This window comes from Anomalospiza imberbis, unplaced genomic scaffold, assembly GCF_031753505.1.
Source record: "Anomalospiza imberbis isolate Cuckoo-Finch-1a 21T00152 unplaced genomic scaffold, ASM3175350v1 scaffold_43, whole genome shotgun sequence".
NCBI classification, from domain to species: Eukaryota; Metazoa; Chordata; class Aves; order Passeriformes; family Viduidae; genus Anomalospiza; species Anomalospiza imberbis.
In genome coordinates, this window is record NW_027100039.1 from 1,096,517 (window position 1) to 1,110,962 (window position 14,446).

Genomic DNA, 14,446 nt, shown 5'->3' on the forward strand with positions numbered 1-14,446 from the left:
GCCATTTCGGGATCCTCCTCCCCGGCTAAATTTAGGCTCGGGATCGCTTCCAGCTCAGCTGTCGCGGCTCCTCCGCCGGCTCCGGCACCCCAAAACCCGCTTCCCACCCCAAAACAGCGCCGGGGGAGCAGCTGCGGGGCCGGTGAGTGCTGTCCCCATGCCGGGGGCTCTGCGGAGCCTGGGGGAGGCGGATTTGGCGATTCCCTGCCACGGGAATTCTGGAGGGGCCTTCGGAATGTGCTGGGAACACGATCCGGCCCTGGCCACGAAGGGCTTTGGGCGCCGCCAGGAATTCCGTTTATTATCCCGGCTTTACTGCCCGAGGATCCCGAAAAAACAGGGGGAGGCGTTAGGGGAACGGGTCCTGGTGATTCCCTAACTCATAATTAAGTGTTGCTATTGCTAATTGATTCGTAATTCCACGGGAGAAGAGTTGGTGGTGCTGCCGCCCTCGCCCCGTGTCTCTGCTTTTCCCTAAATCCCTGTTTTTATCCCTGTGTTTCTACCGACAGAGCAGCGTTCCCAGGTTTCCCTTCCTGGGAATTCCGCTCCTCGGCAGGTTCGGGGATCGTGAGCGCAAAACTGGGAGCGCAAAAATCGTGAGCGCCCGGCGGGAGTGGTCTGGGGAGGGAAATTCCCTCGTGGAATTTCTGCCCTGGCCAGGACATCCCTAAGGACACAAAATCCGCGTCCCTTCCTCCACTAAAATCCCTAATTCTGGTTAAATTCAGCTTCAGGATGGGACGGAGGGTGGTGGGTTCGCCACCCCGCATCCCAAAACCTCCCCAGGAACGGGGAATTCCCAGCCTGGAAACGGGGAAATCACGGGAAACTGGGAAAACTCCTTCCTTGCCGTCCCTCCCCTGGGCTGAAATGTTCCCGAAATTCCCACGTTTTCCTGGAAAACGCATCCACCGCCCAATTCCTGCCTTTTTCCCCCCCAGGCCGAGGGAGCGCCCGGAGCCGATCCTGGCTGGGAGCAGCGCCGTGATGGAGCCGGGTGGGTGGAAATGGATTTTTCCCCCCAGTATCAGCTGCCAAATTCCGGCTCCTTTGGCCCCAAAATCCCGGCCTCGGGTTCCCGAGGGTGCCCCAACCTCCCTCTCCTGACTTCTGGGGGGATTTTCCCAAATTTCCGTACCCAAACTCCCAGTTTGGATGTTGTTGGCCTTCCCCGAGTCGGGCTCAGCCCGGAATATCCACATTTATTCAAAATGGGCTTTAATTCCAACGAGTTTCCCTGCTGGGAGCGCCCCAAACTCACCTCGTTTGTCCCTTTTTTCCTCTTTTCCAGGGGAAAATGCAGCTCTGGGTGAGTGATTTTCCTCCTTCCACCCCTGGAATGTCCCAGGCTGTGTTCAACCAACCCCTCCTTAATTCCACCCTCATTCCCCACTTTATTCCCCCTTCATTTCCCCCTTTTCCCCCCCCCTTTTTTCCCAATTTTCCCCCACTTCCCCCCCTTTTTTCCCCCCTTTTCCCCCTTTTTTCTCCTTTTAACTGACTTCCTTTCCCCTTTCCCTCTCTCCCCTTCCCAGAGGAGCGGGACAGGAGGATCAGTGAGTGCCTTTTCCCTTCTTCATGACGGAATTCCAACCCCTTGGATCCGGTTTTTCTTTCATTTTGGGATCCCCGGGAGGTTTTGGGATTTTGGGTCCCCTTTTCCCCGTTCCCATCGGTGCCGGGGATGGATCCAGACCTGGAAAAGCTCCAAATAATGTGAATTTTCCTTTTTTTTTTTTTTTTTTTTGGTTCCAGGCAAACTGACCTCGGACCTGGGTAAGAAGCTTCGTGGATTAAAATGAGGGATTTGGCCTTAAAATGAAAGATTTGGCTTTTAAAGGGATCCATTTCTCCCTAAAATGAGCAGTTTGGGTCTTCAAATGGAAACTTTTCTCGCCAAGTTCGTGTTTAAAATCGGAATTTTGGCCTCGAAATGGAAATCAAGGCCTTAATCATGCAAATAATGTCTGTAAAAAAATTTAAATTTGACCATTTAATGCATTTTTAGGTGGTTTTAGGGCAATTTTTTTTCCTTGATAAACCGAATTTTTTAGCATTGTAGAGGGGGATGCTTCTGTGGGATAAAAATTCCCTCCAATTGGAGGTTCTGGGGTGGAAGGAGCCACTTTGGGATTGTTCATATTTATTGTTTCCCGGGATTTCGGGTGAATTGAGGTTGGTTTTTATTTCCTTTCCTGTTTCCTAGGTGAATCCAGCGCCAAACTCAGTTAGTTCAACGCAAAAAAATCCTCATTTTTAAGGAGATTTGGGGGGGAAAAAATCCCCATTCCTGGTCCAGGCTCTCTGGGACCGCGACGGAACCGTCACAGAAACGAAGGAATTGTTTCATAATTCTCCTTTTCCTGCTTTTTTCTCCCCTTTCCTCCTCTTCTTCCCAGAGGAACGCGACCGGAAAATCAGTGAGTGCCATTTCCCTGCTGGTTTTGGGATAAAACCCCCTCGTTCTGGGGCAGACGGATCCTCCTTGATCCCGCCCTGCGGAAAAATAGGAAAATCGGTCCAAATTCCCCCAAGTCTCACCCGAATTTGTGCGTTTCCCGTGGAGGAAAATCCCAAACACCCCAAAAAATTTTCATTTTTTCCTCCACAGCCAAACTCGCCGCTGAAATCCGTGAGTCCTGCTCCTCATTTTCCACCTCACCTGATGATTTTGGGCTCAAACTGCTCAATTTTGGGTCAATTCAGTGGCTTTGCCTGGATTAATCCCCGTTTTCCCTCATCCCACAGGAAGACTCACGGCGCTGCTGGGTATGGACAGCTTTAATTAACATTTTTTTGGGGGGGTTGGCGGCTGTTTCATTAATTAGCACTGTGGTTTAATAAAGCCAGAAATAATATTTATTAGGGATAAAAATTGGGAATCGGAAACCCAGCAAATTGGGAACGTTAGGAATGGAAAACATGGGAAAAGGACAAATACTGACGGGGAAAATTTGGGACGGGAACCGAGCCAAAATGGGAAATTTCATCTCTTGGGGACGAAACGGCGAGAGAAAACGGCAGGAAATTGGAAATTCCCTTACTGGGAGGAAAATCCGGGATGAGGGAAATTTTGGGGGATTTTTTGGGCTTCGGTTTCGTCCTCGGGGAGGGGGGAGGTGAAACACATCCCCAAAATGCTGATTTTTGGTGCTTTTTCCCTCCCCGTGCCGCAGCCGAGCGCGACTCCGGGCTCCGTAAGTGCCGGAATTCCCCAATTCCCCAGAATTTCCTCCCCTGCAGCTGCTCAGTCCCAATCCCTCTTCTTTCCCCCCCAAATTTTGGGAGTCCACATGGGAGATGTGCTGGGACTGGAGGGTTCCCCGCCAGTTAGAACCCATGAATATTAATAATCGACTAATTAACAGCAGCACAACGCTAACAAGAAATCAATATTTAATAAGAATTTAACTAGCACCAATTTAAAAATGACCATTGTGTTTCTATCAATGATATTTTGACTGCGTTCATTATTAGAATTCGTTAGATCCGCACTTAAAATTTAATATATTTGTTCTTAGCGAATGTTTATGGCAAAAATTTATTACGCTAACGAGTGAAATCGATTATATTGCTTTTTGTATTTCGTTTTTGCTTTGAATTCATTCTGCCATGAGGATTTATTCCCTTTTATTTCTCTGTCTCTAGGGAAGCTCCGAGCAGAGCTCGGTGAGCGATGGGGAGAAGGAGCCGGAGCACAGATTTTTCGCTGGTTTTTAATTTTAGTTTTTTGATTCGAATTCTCGTTCGGATTTTGAATTTTAATTCCTTTTCCCACAGCCAAGTGCGATGCCACCATCCGTGAGTCTGACTGCCCCCGGCGCCAAGGGAGCGCTGGGATCCCCTGATTCCACGGAATTTGGGGCAAAATCCCTCAATTCCAGAGAATTTAGGGGGCATTCCCTGAATTCCACAGGGTTTGGCTGGAAAATCCCTGAATTCCATGGAATTTGGGGGGAAATCCCTTAATTCCACAGAATTTGGGTGGAAAATCCCAGAACTTCACAGGATTTGGGGGAAAAAATCTTCTGATTCTACCGGGTTTGGGGGAAAATCCTCGAATTCCACAGAGTTTGGGACAAAATCCCTCAATTCCAGAGAATTTGGCGGGAAAATCCCTGAATTCCACAGGGTTTGGGGGGAAAATCCCAGAATTTCACAGGATTTGGGGGAAAAAAATCTTCTGATTCCACTGGGTTTGGGGGGAAAATCGCTTAATTCCACAGGATTTGGGTGGAAAATCCCTGAATTCCATGGAATTTGGGGGGGGAAATCCCAGAATTTCACAGGATTTGGGGGAAAAATCTTCTGATTCCACAGGATTTGGGGGGAAAATCTCTGAATTCCATGGAATTTGGGGGGAAATCCCTTAAGTCCACGGGGTTTGGGTGGAAAATCCCAGAATTTCACAGGATTTGGGGGAAAAATCTTTTGATTCCACTGGGTTTGGGGGGAAAATCCTCAAATTCCACAGAGTTTGGGACAAAATCCCTCAATTCCAGAGAATTTGGTGGGAAATCCCTGAATTCCACAGGGTTTGGCTGGAAAATCCCTGAATTCCATGGAATTTGGGGGGGAATCCCTTAAGTCCACAGAATTTTGGGGGAAAATCCCAGAATTTCACAGGATTTGGGGGAAAAATCTTTTGATTCCACTGGGTTTGGGGGGGAAAATCCTCAAATTCCACAGAGTTTGGGACAAAATCCCTCAGTTCCAGAGAATTTGGCGGGAAAATCCCTGAATTCCACAGAGTTTGGGACAAAATCCCTCAATTCCAGAGAATTTGGTGGGAAATCTCTTAATTCCACAGAATTTGGGGGGAAAAATCCCAGAATTTCACAGGATTTGGGGGAAAAAATCTTCTGATTCCACTGGGTTTGGGGGGAAAACCCCCAAATTCCGGGGGGAATTAACGGGATTTGCCGCTTCCAGGCATCTTCACGGTGGAGCTCGGTGAGTCCCGTCCTGCCCTTGCCCCTCGTTAATTAATAGTTCGTTAATTAATCCGGAATAATCCCAAATCTGGATTTTTTTTCCGCCTTTTCCCAGGGGAGCGACACACGAAAATCGGTGAGTTTGGGGTGTTTGCGCCCCCAAAAAATCCCCAAAAAGGGGCGAACCCTGGGGGAGGGAAGGTCCGGGTCCCCCTCGCCGGGGCTGGGGGAAAAATGAAAATTTTTCTTTAAATTCACCTTTTTTTAAAATTCCCCCTTTGTCAAAATTCTCCTTTTTTAAAAAAATTCCCCTCTTTTCAAAATTCCCCTTTTTTCAAAAAATTTCCCTTTCTCAAAATTCCCCTTTTTTCAAAATTCCCTTTTTCAAAATTCTCTTTTTTTAAAATTCCCCTTTCTCAAAATTCTCTTTTTTTCCAAAATTCCCCTCTTTCAAAATTCCCCTTTTTTCAAAAATTCCCCCTTTTTCAAAATTCTCATTTTCTCAAAATTCTCTTTTTTTTCAAAATTCCCTTTTTCAAATTTCCCATTTTTTTAAATTTCCCCCTTTGTCAAAATTCCCCTTTTTTCAAATTCCCCCTTTTCTCAAAATTCCCTTTCTCAATTTCAAAATTCCCCTTTTTCAAAATTATATTTTTTAAAAAATTCCCCCTTTTTTCAAAATTCCCCTTTTTCAAAATTCCCTTTTTTTCAAAATTCCCCTTTTTCAAAATTCCCTTTTTTAAAAAATTCCCCCTTTTTCAAAATTTCCCTTTCTCAAAATTCTCTTTTTTTTCAAAATTCCCTTTTTCGAAATTCTCTTTTTTTAAAAATTCCTCCTTTTTTCAAAATTCCCCTTTTCTCAAAATTCCCCCTTTGTCAAAATTCCCCCTTCTCAAAATTCTCTTTTTTTTCAAATTCCCTTTTTCAAAATTCTCTTTTCAAAAAAAATCCTCCTTTTTTCAAAATTCCTTTTTTCAAAATTCCCCTTTTTTCAAAATTCCCTTTTCTCAAAATTCCCTTTTCTCAAAATTCCCTTTTTTAAAATTCTCTTTTTTTTCAAAATTCCCCATTTTCTCAAAATTCCCTTTTTCAAAATACCCATTTTTTCAAAATTCCCCGCTTTTCAAAAATTCCCTTTTTTCAAAATTCCCCTTTTTCAAAAATTCCCTTTTTCAAAATTCTCTTTTTTTTTTCAAAAATCCCCCCTTTTTAAAAATTCCCTTTTTTCAAATTCCCTTTTTCAAAAATTCCCTTTTTGAAAAATTCCCTTTTTCAAAATTCCTTTTTTCCCAAAATTCCCTTTTTTCAAATCCCTTTTTTCAAAATTCCCTTTCTCCTGTTTTTCAGGGGAGCTCACGGCCGACGGGGGTGAGTTGATGCCGATAATCGTCATTTTGGGCGGGAGTTGGGCAAAAATTGCCACTGGGGATTGCTGCGCTGCGCTTGTTGGTATTTTCATTTTGATTAATTGTTTTCATTTTGATTAATTATTTTCATTTTTATTAATTGTTTATTATTTTAGTAATTATTTATTATTTTTATTATTTATTTGGTTGGTTTTATTGGTTGTTATCGTTATTAATTTTGAGTTAATTCATTATTTTACCATTTATTTATTATGTTGTTATTTAATTTTAATTTTAATTTTAATTTTTATTTTTATTTTTATTCTTATTTTTATTCTTATCTTTATTCTTATTTTATTTTTATTTTTATTCTTATTCTTATTTTTATTCTTATTTTATTTTTATTTTTATTTTATTTTATTTTTATTTTTATTCTTATTTTTATTCTTATTCTTATTTTTATTCTTATTTTATTTTTATTCTTATTTTATTTTTATTCTAATTAATTAATTAATTCCATTATTTTTATTGTTATTTCTTATTTTTATTTTTTGATTTTTACTTTTATTTTTATTCATTTTTTATTAATGTATTATTCAATTATTGATTCATTTTTATTACTTATGTATTTTATTTTTATTTTTATTTTTATTTTTATTTTTATTTTTATTTTTATTTTTATTTTTTATTTTATTTTGTAATTTTTACTTTTATTTATATTTTTATTTTTAATTCATTTACCACTTATATTACTTATTTTTTATTATTTTTTTTTCTTAATTTTAATTTGAATTTTTATTTTATTATTATTTTCAATTAATTTACCACTTATATTACTTATTTTTTATTATTTTTTATTCTTAATTTTAATTTTAATTTTAATTTTATTGTTATTTTTAATTAATTTACCCCTTGTATTACTTTTTTACTATTTTTAATTTTAATTATAATTATAATTTTTAATTAATTTACCACTTATATTACTTATTTTTTATTATTTTTTATTCTTAATTTTAATTTGAATTTTTACTTTTATTTTAAATTAATTTATTTTTACTTTATTTTCACCTTTTTATTTTTTACTATTTTTTATTCTTGATTTTAATATGAATTTTTACTTTTATTTTTAATTTAAATTAATTTATTTTTACTTTATTTCCACCTTTACTCTTGCTGTTAATTTTATCTTCATTTCCATCCTCAACCCCACGTTCTCCTTCCAGAGGTCCTCAACAAAAAGCTCCGTAAGTGCCCGAATTTCTCCTTTTGGCATGAAAAAATTCAAATTTAAATGGTGATAATTAGGCAAAAATTGAAATAATACAATGCATCCTTGAGATAGAAATATTATAGGTGTTATAATTATATAGGATTATTATTATTATTGTAATATAATTGTTATTATTATATTATATTATATTATATTATATTATATTATATTATATCAAACATATTATAATATAATATAATATAATAAATATAATCAAACATAATATAATAAATAAATATAATTAATATAATATAATAAATATTATATATATTATATTATATTATATTATATTATATTATATTATATTATATTATAATTATATTTGTTACATTACAATACATTAATTATATTATATTATATTACATTATATTATATCAATCATATAATAATATAATATAATATAATATAATATAATATAATTAATATAATTAATATAATATAATAAATATTATATTTATTATATTATATTATATTATATTAATCATATAATAATATAATATAATAAATATAATAAATATAAATAATATAATATTATATTATGTTATGTTATATTATTATATTATATTATATTATATTATTATATACTATATTATATTATGTTATATTATAATATAATTATATTATTTTATATTATATTACAATATATTATATTATATTATATTATATTATATTATATTATATTATATTATATTATATTACATTATATTATATTATATTCATTATTATTACTACTAATATTGCCATAATTATTATTTAGGAATGTAATTATTATAATAAAATATAAACATAATTTTTATAATAATGCATATATAATTATTATAATTCTATAGGAATATAATTATTATTATTATATATGGATGTAATTATTATCATTATATAGGGATAGCACTATTATAATTTTCTAGGAATGTGTTTTTTATAATTATAGAGGAAGATTATTATAATTATATAGAAATAAAATTATTATAATTCTATAGGAAAATAATTATTACAGTTATATGGGAATATTATATAGAAATGTTGTTATAATTATATAGAAACATATTAAAATTATATAGGAATATAGTTATTATAATTATAGGGAAATATATTAAAATTATATCGGAATATTCTATAGGAATATAGTTATTATAATTATAGGGAAATATATTAAAATTATATCGGAATATTCTATAGGAATATCATTATTATAATTATAGTGAAATATATTAAAATTATATCGGAATATTCTATAGGAATATAATTATTATAATTATAGGGAAATAAAATTATATAGGAATATTCTATAGGAATATCATTATTATAATTCTATAGGAATATATTAAAATTATACAGGAATATTCTATGGAAATATAATTATTATAATTCTATAGGAATATATTAAAATTATATCGGAATATTATATATTAATAAAATAATTAAAATTATATCGGAACATCATGATTAGAATTCTATAGCAATGTAATTATCATAATTCTATAGGAATATAATGTTTATAATTACATAGAAATAGAATTATTTTAATTATATACAAATAGAATTATTATATACGAATGTAATTGTTATAATTATATAGGAACCGAATTTTTATATTTATATAGAAATAAAATTATTATATTTATATAGGAATATAATTATAATTATGTATTGAATATAATTACTATATTTACATAGGAATATAATTCTTATAATTATATAGGATTATAATTTTTGTAATATAGGAATATTATAATTATATAGAAATATATTATAGCTACATAGGAATGTAAATATTATAATTACACAGGAATATAATTATTATGATTATATAGCAATATAATTATTATAATATTATAGGAATTTAATTGTTATAATTCTATAGAAATATAATTATTATAATTAAATAAGAATAAAATTATTCTAATTGTATAGGAATATAATTGCTATAATCATATAGGGATATAATAATTCTAATTGTATAGCGATATAATTTTTATAATCATTCAGGAATATATTATAATTATGTAGGAATGTAATGAATATAATTATTCCGGAATAATTATAAATATTCCTGATTTTTTTTTGTTTAGAGGCACGGGACACCCGGATCCGTGAGTACTCCGGGGATTTTTGGGGATGAGGGGAGCAGAAAAAAATGATTTTCCAGATGTTTAAAAATTTTTATTTTAGCAATTATTTATGGTTATTTATTTTCCAATTCCGTTAGAAGTTTTGCATTTTTTGTTAGAACTGTTTCAATTTTAGGCGGTTTTAAAATCTTTATTTCTTTTAATCCTTTTATTCCTTTAGGGGAAAATGAGGCTGAGATCAGTAAGTCAGAGAATTGTGCTTCAAATTATATTTATATTTATGTTTATATTTATTTTTATTTTTATTTTTATTTTTATTTTTATATTTATTTTTATATCTATTTTTATTTTTATTTTTATTTTTATTTTATTTTTATTTTTATTTTTAATTTTATTTTTATTTTTAATTTTATTTTATTTTCAATTTTATTTTTATATTTATATTTATTTTTATTTTTTATTTTTATTTTATTTTATTTTTATATTCATATTTTAGTTTATATTTTTATTCTATAACAACAGAACCAATTTATATTTATAAAGCTATAGTGCCTAAAACCATCTATACATTGAATGGTATCAATAAATTTGGTGGTCTTAATCTTAATTTTATTCTAAATTTAATTTTAATTTTAATTTTAATCTTAATCTTAATCTTAATCTTAATTTTATTCTAAATGTAATTTTAATTTTAATTTTAATTTTAATCTTAGTTTTAATTTTAATTATAATATTAATTTAATCTTAATCTCAATTTTAATCTTAATTTTAAATTTTAATTTTAATCTTAATTTTATTCTAAATTTAATTTTAATTTCTACCTTAATCCTAATTTTAATCTTAATCCTAATTTTAAATTTAATTCTAATCTTAATCTTAATTTTAATCAGAATTTTAATTTTAATTCTAATCTTAACCTTAATTTTAATTCTAATTTTAATTTGAATTTCTCTCTGCTGCCCCCCAGGGCACCTGAAGGAGCTGCTGGGTGAGTGCCAGTTAATTAAGGTGCAGAAAAATCAGAATTAAAAGGGAATTTGGGGGGAATTATCGCCAAAATTCCTGGAGATGGGAGGGAAAATTGGGGGGGAAAATGGGAATAATGGGAAAATTTGTTAAAAATGCTCTAACAATGGGAAATAGGGGTAATAATAATTAATATTTTGGTGATAATGTGGCAATAATTTGCATTTTTGTGCGCAGAGGAGAAGGAATCGGCGGCACGTAAGTTTTGGAAAAGGGGAATTCTATCCCCAAAACGCGTCTGATTAATTGATAATTGATAATTGATAATTTATTATTAATAATGAATAATGAATAATGAATATTTAATATTGAATATTGAATGTTGAATATTGAATGTTGAATATTGAATATTGAATATTGAATATTGAATATTGAATATTGAATATTGAATAATTAATAAATAATAATTAATAAATAATAATTAATAAATAATAATTAACAATTAACAATTACCAGCCCCTCTTTTTTTAGGGCATCAAACCCCATTTTTTGGGCGGCAATTCCCCGTTTCAGAACCCAAAATTTACCCAAATTTGGAGTTTCCCCCTCACAAATATCCGGAATTAGAAAATGAAAATAAAGGGGTTTTTTTGGTTTTTTTTTTAATTTTTTTTTTTAATTTTTATGACTTTAAAATTTCCTGAAATCAAGGGTTTAGTCCATTTTTTAAGGGAAGAGACGGATTTAAAATAATTGAATTTTTGTTTTTTGAAGGAAAACTGAGGGAGGAGCTCGGTGAGTGGCTTTTGTTCAAAAAGGATTCGGGATTTTGGGGTTTTTTTGGGTTCGTTTTTTCTTTTTTTTTGGCCATAATTGGATTTGGGAATGTGGGGTTGGAATGTGGTTGGGAGCGAATTAAAAATAAAAAATGAAATCATTAAAAACAACAAGAATTCCCAAAAAAATCCCGACGAGGCAATAGGGAGGATCCTGTACCCCAAAAAAAAAAAAGGGATGGGGAAGGGAAATTTGGGTTTCACCTTCTTTTCCTATTTTGTTTTTATTATTATTTTTATTTTTATTTTTTATTATTTTTATTATTTTATTATTTTTATTTTTATTTTTATTTTTATTTTTATTTTTTATTTTTTATTATTTTTATTATTTTTATTTTTATTATTTTTATTTTATTTTTATTATTTTTATTATTTTTATTATTTTTATTTTTATAATTTATTTTTATTTTTATTTTTATTTTTTAATTTATTTTTATTCGTATTTTTTATTTTTATTTCTTTAATTTCTATTTCTATTTCTATTTCTATTTCTGTTTCTATTTCTGTTTCTGTTTCTGTTTCTATTTCTATTTCTATTTCTATTTCTATTTCTATTTTTTGCAGAGGCACTGAAGGAGGGGCACTTTGGTACGTGGAACTCCCCGGAAATTCAGTGGAATTAATTAATTCCACCGAATTAATTCCACCGAATTATTTAATTCCGCCGAAATAATTAATTCAACCAAATTAATTAATTCCACCAAATTAATTCCGCCGAATCAATTAATTCCACTGAAGTAATTAATTCCACCAAATTAATTCCACCAAATTATTTAATTCCACCAAATTAATTATTTCCACCGAATTAATTCCGCCAAAATAATTAATTCCACCAAATTAATTAATTCCACCGAATTAATTGCGCCAAAATATTTAATTCCGCCGAATTAATTAATTCCACCGAATTAATTAATTCCACCAAAATAATTAATTCCACCGAATTAATTCCACCAAATTATTTAATTCCACCGAATTAATTCCACCGAATTAATTCCGCCGAATTAATTAATTCCTCCAAATTAATTCCGCCGAATTAATTCATTCCCCCGAAATAATTAATTCCACCGAATTAATTCCGCCGAATTATTTAATTCCGCCGAATTAATTAATTCCACCGAATTAATGTATTCCCCCGAATTAATTAATTCCACCGAATTAATTCCGCCGAATTATTTAATTCCACCGAATTAATTAATTCCACCGAATTAATTCCGCCGAATTAATTAATTCCGCCGAATTAATTCCGCCAAAATAATTAATTCCACCGAATTAATTAATTCCACCGAATTAATTAATTCCGCCAAAATAATTAATTCCACCGAATTAATTAATTCCACCGAATTAATTCCGCCGAATTATTTAATTCCGCCGAATTAATTAATTCCGCCGAATTAATTCCGCCAAAATAATTAATTCCACCGAATTAATTAATTCCACCGAATTAATTCCGCCGAATTAATTAATTCCGCCGAATTAATTCCGCCAAAATAATTAATTCCGCCGAATTAATTAATTCCGCCGAATTAATTCCGCCGAATTAATTAATTCCACCGAATTAATTCCGCCGAATTAATTAATTCCACCGAATTAATTAATTCCACCAAATTAATTCCGCCAAATTATTTAATTCCGCCGAATTAATTAATTCCACCAAATTAATTCCGCCGAATTAATTAATTCCACCGAATTAATTAATTCCACCGAAATAATTAATCGCACCGAATTAATTCCGCCGAATTAATTAATCGCTCCGAATGAATGCTTTGGCGCGAGGTCCTCTCGGACGTGAAATTCTGTTTATTACTGAGAAACGCGGCTGCCGTCAATCGCGCGGCGGATGTCGATTTCTGGCCTCGCAGTTTCGCGTTTCTCGGCGCTTTTTCCGCGCCCGTGCGGATTTTAATTCCGCTCTCTGCCCCTCGGAATTCCCTGGGTTTTAATTCTCGTCAGGGGAAATCGCCGAGGAAGTGGAAGAGCCTGAAGAGGAGGAGGAGGAGGAGGAAGAGGAGGGAGAGGAGGAGGAGGAAGAAGAGGAAAAAGAGGAAATAGAGGAGGAAGAGGAGGAGGAAAAGGAGGAAAAAGAGGGAAAAAAGGAAAAAGTGGAAAAAGAGGAAGAGGAAACAGAGGAGGAAGAGGAAGAAGAGGAAAAAGAGGAAGAGGAAAAAGAGGAAGAAGAGGAAGAGGAAGAAGAAGAAGAGGAAGAGGAAGAAGAGGAAGAAGCGGAACAGGGAGAACTGGGAGAAGCAGGTGGGTCATTCCTTTTCCCAGCACTGAATCCTTGTTTTTTTTCCCCATTTTCCTGCTGAATTTGGGCTGTTTTCCCCCAAAAATGTTTTCCCCCAAAAGAAGAGGAAGAAGAGGAAGGAGAGGAAGAAGAGGAAGAAGAGGAAGAGGAAGAAGAGGAGGAAGAGGAAAAGGAACGGGAAGAACTGGGAGAAGCCGGTGGGTCATTCCCTTTCCCAGCACCAAATCCTTGGTTTTTTCCCCCATTTTCCGTCTGAATTTGGGCTGTTTTCCCCCAAAAATGTTTTCCGCCAAAAATGTTTTCCCCCAAAAGAAAAGGAAAAGGAGGAAAAAGAGGAAAAAGAGGATGAAGAGGAAGAAGAGGAAGAGGAGGAAGCGGAAAAGGAACGGGGAGAACTGGGAGAAGCCGGTGGGTCATTCCCTTTCCCAGCACCAAATCCTTGGTTTTTTCCCCCATTTTCCGGCTGAATTTGGGCTGTTTTCCCCCAAAAATGTTTTCCCCCAAAAATGTTTTCCCCCAAAAATGTTTTCCCCCAGAAGAAGAGGAAAAAGAGGAAAAGGAGGGAAAAGAGGAAGAAGCAAAACCGGGAGAACTGGGAGAAGCCGGTGGGTCATTCCTTTTCCCAGCACCAAATCCTTGGTTTTTTCCCCCATTTTCCTGCTGAATTTGGGCTGTTTTCCCCCAAAAAAATGGGGCGGAAAAAATGATGGCAAAATTCCCCCCTGAAAATCCCCAAATCTCGGATTTTCCACCCCGGCCAGAAGCCGCATTCCCCCC